This window comes from Oryzias melastigma, linkage group LG9 (assembly GCF_002922805.2).
Source record: "Oryzias melastigma strain HK-1 linkage group LG9, ASM292280v2, whole genome shotgun sequence".
Classification (NCBI taxonomy): domain Eukaryota; kingdom Metazoa; phylum Chordata; class Actinopteri; order Beloniformes; family Adrianichthyidae; genus Oryzias; species Oryzias melastigma.
Genome location: NC_050520.1, coordinates 17,282,241 through 17,295,795, shown reverse-complemented (window position 1 = coordinate 17,295,795; position 13,555 = coordinate 17,282,241). Strand labels below are relative to the sequence as shown.

Here is a 13,555-nt window from a genome sequence, read left to right as displayed (position 1 = left end):
AAATTGTCTGCCGGTTACATTCAAGTCAGCAGCACACCTTTCTGGTTGAAGTTTATTTTTTTGAGAATTTTAAAAGGTGGCTAATAGAAAATCCTTTGATTAAAGATTCCTTTCATCGGGCACAAAACATTTGTAATAATTACACAATAAAAACATTTAGCGCTGTCCTTTCAAAAGATGTTTTTTTTGTTTTTTTCTTAATCAAAAGTGCATGTGCCAACTTTAATCTACTAACCTAGAAAACACTTTGGCATTCAGAGCAAACTGCCCTAATTTTCAGATCAGGAGACCCTACAAATATTATGATAATAGTCTCTTTTGCAAACAAACCATGGAACAAGTTGTGTCAGAGATCCCCGAATTTCAATGCCAAATGTGCCATTACGTGTCCTTCGTTTTCTCTTTCATTGATAAACATCTGATGTAGCAAGTTTGTTAATTAGAAGGGCTGAAAGGAAAATGTATCTTTGTCCACTGGAATAAAAAGAAAAAAAAACTGCCCTTATGCTGCTAACTGCAACCATCTACAACTATGTTCAGTCATTTTAACAGCCTCACATTAAACTAAAAAGATCACTTATAGGTAATAGATTGCTTTTTAACAACTATAGAGCATAAATCAGTTCCTAATTCCACTCTGAATGAGTGCTTACATCTAAAATGGTAAATGGCTTGGACTCAAATTGTGCTTTTTATCAAGTCTTGAAGCGATTACAGTCACAAGTTCCTTTCATTCATGCTCACGCATACATTCACACAGATTTACTCTATTAAACCAGAAGTAAGGCTGTCATTATGACAGAATCAACTAAACTATGTGCAGACTATGGACCTTTCATTTAACATCTTAAACATATCTATAACTTAGTTCAACTGTGGCAAGAACACCAATTTGACAACAAAAAAAGAAAGATAATACAATAATCCTCACTGATCATAATCATTGGGGACTTTTGACACCAGCACTCCTTTTTAATTCGGAATCTTTGATTGTATAATGATTTTGTGAATAATATATTTTATTGAAAGTTATGAACCAGAATATAATAACTATTAAAAAAAATGAGTAAAATGGTCAAATGAAAAATAATAAGGATCTAATTAAGTGCACTCCATTTCAAGGAATTAATTAAACTCTTCATGACAATATTCTTATCTAAGGGATTCAATGTGTCACATGAATGTTTCTATAATTACACAGTTTTTATTTATGAGCAACAATAATTATAAAGAATGTATCTGTGCATGTGGATGTATATATTTATTTTACGTTATTTTTTTACATTTTCCAATCAAGTTGCAATTAATCATCTACAATTTGATCTTTTATATTTACAGATATACATCTTGCTTAACTTCTTTAGTATGTTTTGTGTTGATTGCTTGAAGTAAACCAATTTACCAAGTTATGATAAAAGTTATATTCTGAGTGTTCAAAGTTTGTGTAATTTCACATGTTTGTCTTCATTTCCTGCAGTTTGAAATTCAGTCGTAGCCGAAACTTGTGCCAAAAGTGCACATGGAACAATTAAGACAGCAGCTGCATTTCTCGGTTTGCATATTTGCACAGCTTGCACCGGTGTCTTTAGTTTGAAACTTGGTTTACTGCACAGCCCACCACACAATTACTGCCTTGTGGAAAGCTGGCTGTGCAGATTAAAGAGGCACACACACAAAAAAAAAATATACGGTTTGCAATGTAACCGAGGCGAGAACAAGTTTAAGCTTTTAATTTTCCTAACTTTCAATCCCTCCATCACAAGTTGAAAGTGTTTCCCTTTTGAACTCCTCCCTGGTGTTATCGGAGGTGTTGATTCGGATTCCAGCTGTTACTAGGTCAGCATCTGTTTGGGGAAATGCTCCCCCGACGTGTCTGAGCTGTTGAGTGGATTTGGATGTTTTTCGTCTGCCTCTTCCTCTAATGATTTGAGCCCTGGGTCTCATTTAAACTTTCCTTCCCCCTAACGTTCTCACCCCGAACCATCATTTCTGTGTTTTTCTCTCCCTTCCATCTGCATTTGCTGCTGCTCCTGCTATCACACTCGCAGAAAAATTTTGTTTTTCTCACTTTTTCCTACTCATTTATTTCATCATCGCTTTTCGAGCCCATTTATTGGTTGCCACTGAGCACAGGTTTGATATTTTTTTCTAAGTCTCTTGTTTTTAGGAACATCCCATACAGTAAATCCCAATAAAGTGGCACACACAGGGTTAAAAGTCACGTGTTTCTCCCTCTCTCTGCATGTTTATGAACAGCAGGCTTTGATTTTCTGCATCACAGTCCTGCGAGTCGCCTCGTGGACCAGAGTTGTCTTGCACATCGGTTGCAATTCCACAGATCATGCTCAAACACTCCTTTGTGCCTCACTTCATGCTTCTTGAACTCCCACTTCTAAGGCACAGGTTTTCTTCTTCTTCTTCTCTTCCTTGTTGCACATCTTTTTCCCATTTACTCGCCAGCCACCTGCAACATGTCTCCAACCTTCAGCTCATCAATCAGTTTTTGGCGTTGGAAGTCCCTTGATGTACTGTAATGCTCTGTTCCTCTTTTTAAGAAAGTGGTGACTGGTGATTCTGTTTATGCGCTTATATAACTCAAACACACACTTGCAATAAAGTTTGACACATGGATTGTGGGTCTAAATGATCACACTCAACAAATTCCCTTTTCTTTTCCTGCTCCCGCCTGAATTCCTCTCACGGCTTTTACTTTCCTGTCCTTGTTTTCCCAAGTGTGCTAGCCAATAGATTACCTCACTATATTTTCTACAACTCGTCTTTCCATACACCTTTCTACCCCCTCAGCACCCTCCCTCTATCCATCCTCTCTCCTCCTACTCTCCGTAATTGTTGACACAGTATGGAAATACCAAATCACTCCATCTGTCTTTCAGTTTTCTTTACCTTCTTGGTTCCTCTTTTTTTTGCTTTTTATTCCTTTGCAGTTGTTTTAGCAAAGCCTCCACAAACGCCTCCCTCGTTTTCTCTCCCTTTTTGGTGACATTTTCAGCTGAGTTTTAATAGATCACCCACAGGTATCTGCTCCCCGCATCCTCATCCTCCTCCACCATAATCACTCCCTCTGTAGCTCTCTATCTTTCCCTCCTTCACCGTTGCCGTGGAAATACCTTTTCTTTATCCAACCCTCTCTTGAGATTGTTCCCCATCCATCTTTTCCTCTCTCTGTCTCTCCCCACTCCTGGATGTTGACATGAGAGGGTGAGTCTAATAGATCACTGTGAAGGATCTGCACCTGTGTTAAATCTCAGAGGTAACATAGTGTGTGCGCGTGTGCGTCGGGACGTGTGTGCTTTCATGCACATGTGCACTCTAAAGAAGCCGATGCAAGCTTTCTCTTCTGCACATCTGTGACCTCCTTTGGTGCTGAGTAACTTCTTTTTTTTGTCTCTTTTCTCCTTCATTTCACCTGCCTTTTATTCCCCTCTTCGTCCGCCATTTATTGGCGTTTATGGGCCCGTAGTGCTCACAGATAACCATTCACATTTGTGCTTAGGTCACTATGAAAGGAAGTTGTGTTGGTTGATAATAAAAATAGTATAGCAGGATGTTCTAAATTACACTGAAAAGATGCGAGAAGACTGAAGTCACAGGTGAGTAACAAAGCGTTATGTGTGCATCTTAGTCATGCATCATTCAGCGTACAAAGGTGCAGCGGAGCCATAGGTTATGAAAAGGCTGCTGCTAGCCTGTCGCAGTCAAAGTGAGTGTCGTCCTGTGGCCCAATTCTGTCTGTGAGGGGGGCGCTCAGCCACTTTGTGCTGCGTGTCTACCTCTGATGCATTTGTCCTTCTTCTATGGTTGCGTTTATTAGCAAATTTCCATTAGCAAAAAACATGAATTAAATATTCATTATTTTTAAGATAACTAAGCATTATGTAATTACCTGAAGAATATGGTATTTTATGCACTATAAAGGCACAATTAAAAGCCTTATTATTATATTTTTTAAACAACACTACACCTTACATTCTGGAGTGCCTTATTAACTCTATTTGGGCTTTCTGATGTTACAATGATCTTGTGATTTTGAGAGGTACACAAGGATTTCTCAAAATGTCAGTCTGTTTTGTAACGAGTTGCAAACAAGGTTGGGCGTTATTGTAAATATACCAAAGCAAATAACACATAGCGATGTCAGACTGTCTTTTTTAGATATTTTAATAATAAAATTGGGAGTTTGTGTTGTCACAATAACGTTTGTGTTTGTGGTATCAGTCTGTTTTTTTACACATTGGAAACGAGGTTGGGCGTCGATGGGCGATATTGTAAATATGCTAATGTGACTAGCATGTAGCGATGTAGGACTGTTTGTTTTACGTTTTTACTAATAAGGTTAGTTTACTTATAGTAAAGTTTATTTTTGGGATATCAGTCTGCTAATTTGTTACAAGTTGTAAATAAGGTTGGTCGTTATCTCGAATACGCTAACGTGGCTAACATGTAGCAGTGTCAGACAGTGTTTTTTTAATATTTTTCTAACAATGTCGGGAGTTAGCGTAGTCATAGTAATGTTTGTTTTAGAGGTATTCTTAGGTTTTTTTAGGTGATTCAAAATTTTTTGGAAGTTATTGTGAATATGCTAATGTGTAGCGTGTTACAAACGACTTCTTGAATTACTAGTAAATTCTGACTGGCTGATGTATTCTGAGTTTTTCGTCTCCCTTATGCCTCACTTTCACTGAGCAGTATGGTACGATCTTCTCCAGTCTGGTATTTTGAGCGTTTCAATTATAAATGGACCCATTAAGCTGGACCAAACCGTACCATTTTTAGATGCTTTTTGGTTGTAGGTGCATAGGAAAATGGAACGGACTGGTTAACGCAGGGCTTCTGGTGAAACCCATAGATTGGCTAAAGGTTGTTATGACAAAAGAAAGAGGCTGAGTTCTTCTTTGATGTTTTCTCTCAAACAACATTAAATACTACATATATGGGAAGTACCAAAAGCCAAGCAGAAAAAACTGAGCTGCTGGATGACCTGCGTTGTTGTTGTTGTTGTTAGCTTCACCCCGCATGCGCAGTGATGCTCCAACATTAAGTGGGAACGCTCACCTGAATTTCCTAGACAATTCGAAACCGGACCAGACTACACTGCTGAGTATGAACAAGGCTTTAACGTGCATTATAGTTCAGTGCGTCTTACATTTGACATACTTTTGAAAATAGACCATTCATTGATGGTGCACCTTTTAATCAGGTAGTGCAGAAAATACGATATATATGTAAATATGTAAACATTACCCACTAAAATGATATATATTAAGTACTTTTTGTACCCTTTCATACTATTTAGAAGGGTCACTACCCCTTGCAGTTTGTCCCACATGAACTATGATTTATGATTCTGTAATCCTAAAAAAAAAAAAGAAATAGAAGCTTGAGCTTGTTAGCAGTCTTTGTTTGCTAATCCGAGTGTCATATTCACTTTTCGGTGCAATTATAAAATTATGCCTTTTGTGTTTTTAATAATCCTTTTCTCATGCAAATAAATCCAGACAATCAAGGAAAAAGAAGGAACTTTCAACTGGGTTTCATCTGAGGTGTCTTTATTGTGGGATGGTTGTTGATGGTGACCCAGTTATGTCGCAGTAGTTAATTGGGTCTTTATGTCACTCGCCTGGATCCAGTTAATTAAGCTGTCAAGAGCCTCGAAAATCCCTTGATGCCATGAACACACATAGGCATGGACACGGGCACACATTTTTCTTCCACATTTCCAGAAAAAACACACACACACACCCACATGGACAGTGACCTTACGTTAACCTGCACAATCTGGCGGGTCTGGCCAGTGCAAGCATGTAACATAGTGTTGTGGTGTTGGTAACTGTGGTAAATTCCCAAAAGAAGCAGTGGGCAGCAGGATTGTTTTAATCACCTCCCAAGTGTGGAGAAGATGCGGGCAGAAACACCAGGACATATGGCCAATTAAGAAAGTTATATGAAATTGCAGGTAGATCGTGGGCGGTTGAAATGCACACAATCAATATAAATGTAGCAGTATATATATTAGAAGGAGCTGCTGATGGTTATTTTAGCAAAAAAAAAAAAATCAATAATTTCTCTGCTTTATGTCAGTCTCAAGCGCTTAAGCCTAATAATCCACATTACTTGCTGCCTTGTGTTCGTACTGTAAATCAATTACAAAGTACATTTTCATTGTTTGTCGGCAAAATGTCATGTTTTTGTTCATAAATCTTTTAGGTGATTATGGTTTAACTCTTACAAAAGTAAAAGGACACGTTTCTCTTTTAAAACAATAGGGGAAAAGTATTTTCTGTCTGTAACAACTTTGGCACTGATATGGATTTATTTATTCATTTGTGTTTTTCTGCACCAGAAATGAGAAGGAATGTGCAACATCTATGAACTGTAATAACGTTTGATGATTTTTTTTTAGTTTTTTTTAAAGGTGGGATCTTCACATTTCTTTCAGGAATGCAGTTAGAAATGTTGCTGTTTTAGTTCAAACTCCCCTCAGGGTAATAATACCTTATCGAATTGTAAAACTTTTGTCAAGTTGGAGACATGAAACTGCAGAAAATATGCAAATGAGCAAACATTTCGACATGAAATCACACTGAATGGGTGCCATTGCACGCAGTTGAGTTACTCATCTTTAAAACCTTTAAAAACCATGTGATTTTTTTTTTTTTTTTACATATCAAGATTATCTTTTATTTTGGAGGAAAAGTCAGCAATAGAACAATATGAGCAGTTATTGTGTGATAAAAAAAATCACAAAGTCTAACAATGTAGGAAAATGAAGTTTTTTTTTCTTTTTTCTTCCAAGCAAAATGACATTATGACTCTGCACTCAGCTACACAGCTTGAGTCTGTTTCTCCCATCTCCTCCTACTTTTTTTTTTTTTTTTTTTTAATTTAGCAGACTATATAAGTAGAAAACTCAGAATTAAGAAAGCTTCTTGGATAAGAGGTGTCCCAACTTTATCATGAAAAAAATTGTCTACCCTCATAATTGAATGAGAGACTCCACAGACATAAAACGAACTTTAGAAAATTGTAAATGTGTGATTTCATGTGCCTCAATTCTAATATTTAAGTAAAACATTTAAATTCAGAAAATCTTAAACCTACCAACTTGTCTGGAAATTAGACACTAAAAAAACGTCATGTTGATGATGAACCAAAAAACAACTAATAGTAATACAGAAAGCTAAGTAAGATAATCTGGGCAAAAGAACTAAACTGAAATTTTATTTTATGATATATAATCAGTGGTAGAGCAAGAGCATTTTATACGGCGGGGTGGGAGGGGCACAGATCACTTTGGAAGAGTAGAAGGCCATTACAAAAGAAAGTATCAAAAATATGTAATTTTAGGGTCTCAAAATCTCACTTGAAAATGGTGCTTTTGTTATTTTTGCACTGCTTAAAAAAGCTAGTATTGAACATTTCTTAATCTATGTCAATATTGATACTAGGGAAGCAACAATATTCAATATAAAACCGAACCATTCAATACGCATTCGACAGTTCAATATGTCATTTTTCCCAATACGTATTTTATTTATTCAGTACCAGTCCGAGGTGCTTTAAGGGTGTCTGGTGTCTGCTGCAAACCCCCCCCACGCCAAAAAACACCTTGCGCCTCCTATGGTAGTCAGATAATAAGTTTTAGCTAAATGCTAAAAACAACAGATATATATATATATATATATTTTTTTTTTTTGCAAAAAGATGTAAAGGACCATTCATGAATGAGTACCCCTCCTTTCCCCAGTTCCCTCCTCCCTCAAAGTAATATTTGTGAGTTTTACATTATACAGGAGATAGAGCAAAGGGAATTGATTCAAATCGTTTTAGATTGTTTTTGCCTATATTGTTGGTTTTATAAATAAATAATTATCATAAACCCCCCCCAAAAATCCTCCTTTAATTGCTGAAACTGAAAAGTCTACATAAAAACACTAACATGCCTTGAAAACTGACACTTAAAAGTGCATTTAAGGATAAATTAGCAATTGTTTCATTCTTGAAGAAAAAGAAAAAGGACCAAAAATGTAATTTTTTTTATAAAATCAAAGTGTTTCAATCTAAGACTCTCCAATGCTATGTCATCTTTCTTTTGTATCTTTTAAATATTTAAATGAAAATAACAGTTTTGTTCATCCAAATATTTAAGTAATTGTTTTTACAGCAAACACACTTTTACACGCAAAGTGCACCATATTGAAGCGCGCTGTTGGATTAAATTTCTATTAGCTTTCCTCGATTGAGTTTCAAGATTGTTGATTAGCCAGTAATGGCCTTTGTTGCTGCGCTAATGAATAGCTTGATTACTATTCTCCTTAGCTACACATCATGATCCGGGCGGAGTGTGTCGGGTGGTGGTGGGGGTGTGCGTGGGGGTTGCGTGTGGCATCTGCTGGTATTAGTCTCAGATAAACACACACGGACAGTTATGGCCCATCGTCTGGGTTTGTGTCAAGAAAACTGATGGCACCCGGACCAAATGATAGATGGTTTTCTTCAGCCAGCACACACCTCTCATTCTGTCCGTCTCTGCTTTTTCTCGCTCAGCTTTTGTGCTTCAATATGTTTTCCTCCCCCTCTCTATCTCCTATATGCTGTCTTTGTTTTTAATTTATCCGAATGTCTCCTATTTTGTTTCTTTTTTGTCACCCTCTTCTGTCTTTCTTCACATGTGTCACTTGGTGCATTTTTCTGCTGATCGGACTGACAGCATCGGAATGATGCATTTCCCGGCGTTTGCGTGTGTGCCGCCGGCTTTATAAAAATGTCTGTGTGAGCATACATGCAAGTGTGAGTGTTCGATAATGGAAACAAGAAAGGCAATTATGGTGATGGCTCTATAGATGCAAGTCAGAGCCAATAAAAAAAAAGAGTGGAACATCTGCCTGTGATGCGTTCCTGAATGTGAATGCGTGAGCAGGAGGGGGTGAGTGGGACAGAACATCGAAACAGCTGGCCTGGTGTCAACTTTCAGAAGATGGTCATAAACATGTCTGTGAACTTGTATGTCTTCATAGAAATGTCTGGATGTGGGGTTGTGGAAGGCCGGGGGGCCTGTCCAAGAGGACTCTGGACAAGACACAAGTGAAGATGAAAAAGAAAAAATCACAAACATTTATTCTTAGAACATAGCAGGAATAGATATTAAAAAAAAAATAAAATCATAATGTGATGCTACTACTGATGTCTGAAAAGCTCAAACGTCAGTTTGCCAAGTAGGCCACAGGGGTGGGGGGTAATGCAACACAGCAGGGGTGGTTGTCACTACTGCTGCTGACACAGAGTAACACCATGACTACTTGGCATTCTTCAAGATACTCGAGATGTAAAGGAGAGCAATGAAAGAGTATTTTAAGAAGGAAGCAGTGGATGCAGTTTATTATTCATGGACAGAAATTAAGTTGTGAAGATAATACTAAAAAAATTCCAGAGTAAATGTAGATTTACTGTAAAATTGCAACAAAATCAGAATCTTCAGTTGACCTAAGAAGCATGTTTTTAGACTGCGGGAAGGAGTCGGGAAGAACGGAGAAAACGTACACAGTCAGGAGGAGAACAAAGAACTCCATCTGGAAAGATCCCACTACGCCACTGTACCACTGTCCAGCCCAACATTACATTGTGGATTAGCCTACTCAAACACACGGAAAGGATATAGGAACCTTTGTGTGTCTGAGATATCTTCTCCAACACCACGGTCAAGGAGACATATCTCACACGCAAAGGCCCTTACCCATTTATGTCATCTGATACTACATTTTATTATAGACTCATGACCAAAAGAGTACACAAGAAACTACAAAAACCCAAATGCTAACAAACATTGGAAAAGTTAGCTTAAATGAGCTCTTGTAGTGGCACTTTTCTAATGTCTTCATTAGTTTCTGTCTCCAACCGTTCCATTTTTCAATGGACCTACAATTGATTTGGGCCCCGAAGATGTACGATTTGTTACTGTGTAACCCTTCTGCTATCCAAGACATGTTTACATTAAAAGTTGGGTCATCTGGACCCCACATTTTTTTTCCAAGGATTTTTTTTATCTTCACTGGTGTCTGTGGCAGACATACAATCCTATCCCCTTTTGTCCACCTTTGTTATGGGAGGGATTACACATCAATATAAGGGTGGGGTCATCTGGACCCCATAAGATGGCACAAGTGGATCTGTTTCAAAATGAAAATGCTAAAAGTACTGTATCGTACCGGAGCGCTCAGTGGAAACGAGGTCTATTTGTCTGCAAATGGAGGCATCAGAATGGAGCAGAGCAGGGAGCTTGTGACTGTACCACCAACATCACTCCTATGGACTTTTTTAAATGACATTTTTGAATTTGCTCCTGATTCAAACTGATTTGAATAAGTAAATAGTCAGAAATGCAATTTTAATCCTAAAATCTATATCTGCACGTCTTGCAAAATGAGAAAAAGCCACAGGAACAAGTTAAAAACACCTGTCATTGGAGTGGGTCGTCAAACAAACCCAGATGTATAACTCAGTCTGGAAATGTTTTGCTTGAGTAGATGAAACTTTTGTCTGACAGCAGAAATGCAGGTCTCCCTACGATGAAAAAGGGTGACGGAGCTTGATGGAGAAGGAGGTGCTTTAGCGATTATTAAAACAGGGAAACACCCACACGTAGGCTGATTAATCAGTGTGAGAGCTCTTTAACCCACTCATCTGCTGTCTCATATAGATCCAGATAATATAGCTAATCAAGGGGATTATCCCGGGTGATGAACATTCATATTAACACTTCACTTGCCCACATTTACACACACAAACGTACTCATACAAACACAACTGCTGAACTGTTTGATTTCCATGATTTGATTGCAGTACAAGATTCTATTGTAGTGGCTCCTTTTTGTGTTTCGTCACACTCTTATTATGCAGTCGATGCTATTTTGAAATATTAATGTTTGGATTCAGCATCACATCCGACCCTGTATCTCTGAGCTGTTATCAACTCCCATATGAGAGCCTTTTGTTGTGGCTCTACAAAGCATGTCATATTTTAGCATTTGTCATAGATGTTCTTGGCTGTGTTATCGTACTTCTTGCTCTGTGGTCTGCCATTTGTTTAGCTTATGAAAGATTTACTGTTTCTCCTGGTGACACCGTGTGACTGTGATGTTCCCACTCGGAGTAGGAGATATGCGCGAATCTTTGCCGTTCAAAACACTTTTCTGATACAACTCTGCAGCGCAACAAAAGGGACATACGTGCGTCTTTATCTCTTGGCCTACTTTTATCTTGTATCCGAAGCAAGTTTTTGTTTCCCTGCCAAAGCATGAAAACATCTCTCAGAGATGAAAACAACCAAACAACTCCAGTTCCTAGATTTGTCCACAGATAGAAAAATGCTTTAATGTAGGATCATAATAACAAAAATTGTACCTTAAACCCAAATGTTTTTCTTTTTGTGGTTATTTCTGTTGTGGTTTGTGCTGAAACCAAGAGAAGCAGGTGATGTGTGAATGAGAGTTAAAATAGCAAATACCCTCTCTCCTTTGGGGTTGACTTGATCCAATCAGCCACCCTGCGCCATTCACACACACACACACTCCAACACCAGCTGTGGCTAATGAGGCGGTGGCGATGGCAGTGTTGCCACCACATGTGGTCTCTTTGTCTGAAGCCTCCAGAGCACACATCAGTCTCACAGGCTTCAACCTTCAGGAGGCATCAAAGACGGCAGCTATTTTCAGTGCATCATCCCACTAAGGCTCAGAAACAAAGTTCACCCGTCGAAATTTAAAGCAACACATACGTTTGTCGTACGACAAATGTCTCATGCTTGCACATGCAAATCTCTGTGTTTTGGCATCTCATTATTTGCTAGCTCTTTAAATTTTACAACTTTTTATCTTTATCTTTCAAACTTTACATTCTGTTGTTGACTTTTTTTTTGTCCGTCTTTGGAAAGTATTTCTTCCTTGTCACACATGTTTGTTCTGAAGGCAGTTTTTTGGGGTCACACTTGTCACTGTGTGGCGTCAGCATTTTTCTCCTGCTTTTCCAAAATCCTCAACAGCCTCTTTATGCATGTCCATTATAGATAAGTGCGGGAAAGCAGAAAGTTATTAATCTTAAATGTTTATATTAAAAAAAATACAATTACAATGTTTTAATTCGTAATGTAATGACATTGTTTTTTCTCATTTGAACTCTGTTACTTTGTCCCAACAAAGATCACTAAATACCATCAACACAGATCAAATATGGTGCTCTTTATCAACCTTTTCAAAGCATTTGACACTGTGGATCACACTCTCCTGGTCAAAATGTTGGTCAATATTGGTTTATTCGATCATGGTGTTGCTTGGTTTGTCAACTATCTGTCCAACAGATCCCAATCTGTACAAATATCCAGCTCCATTTCTCTTACTTGTGAAATCCAGTAAGGTGTACCACAGGGCTCGGTTCTGGGTCCCATTAATTTACAGTACCAGCTTGTGTCAAAACTTATAAGATACATCATATCATCTTTATGCAGACGACACTGTCATTTACTGTTGCTCTTGGTCGATAGCACAAGCTTTTGAATTTTTACAATCTCCTTTTAACGTTTTTCAGTCTCGTCATAGGTCACTGAGAATAGTTTAAAATGCAGAAAACACAAAGATGATGTTTTTTTTTCACACAGTAGGAGATTTTTTTTATTATTATTTTTTAAAAGTAATAAGAAATTCTATGAGTGTTTTAAAGAATCCCATCAAACAAAACGTATTAAAAAAATCAGCTTTAAGGTATATAGCAAAGGTTATAAAACATATATCTGTGTTACTAACTCCCCAAGACTGCAGAAACTCCTTTTTTCACTTTTTGTCCTTCAACTATAGGCATAGATTTTCTCCTAAATAGATAAAGCAAAAGAGAACAAACCGATAAAAATGATGTACTCTGTTTGGTCTAATTAACTGCCTTGGATTGCATTAAAATGTATTTAGGACGCATATAAATATACCGCAGTCCCTCAGGGATGGTGGGAGAAAAAAATCATGTGAACTTACTTAGAAACTTAACTTTTCATTTGGCTTTTGTTTTTGCTTTCTTAATGTTTTAAAGTTGCATATAAGTGCGTAAAATGACAGTTCTTTTATTTGTTTTGACTGACTTGAGGAAAAAATTGACTTTTGTGTTTTTAAAAGTGACCTGGATCATAATTATTGATTTGACTCTTTAGATCCTAAAGATACATTTGATTTTCCTGCATCTGCAGTTTGCAGCCATCAAGTTCACTGTCTCACATCTTATTTAACATCTATAAATAGATTTTAAGTCCCTTCTTGAGGTGATATTCACTGTGTACAAATATTTTTCTAGGCTTTTTTTTATCCCTTTAAAGCCTAAGATGATAAAAACTGAAAGGTCACACTGCATCAGACATCAGAGCAAACATTCAGACCTGGAATGAATCACATGGCCAAAGACTCTCAGCAGATTTCCACAGATCAGAAAGGGAAGCAGGTGAAAACTCGACAGCAGCTTCCAAACAGGCTGTCAAACGAAGAAAAAAAAAAAAAAAAAAAAA

General features: G+C 37.6%; 1 protein-coding gene across 3 annotated transcripts in view; it reads left to right on the top strand.

Annotated features, from left to right (window-relative positions):
* LOC112148518 (netrin receptor UNC5C) overlaps positions 1–13,555 on the top strand; it is a gene marked incomplete at its 3' end in the record, with an annotated part of 179,711 nt that overhangs the window by 144,669 nt on the left and 21,487 nt on the right.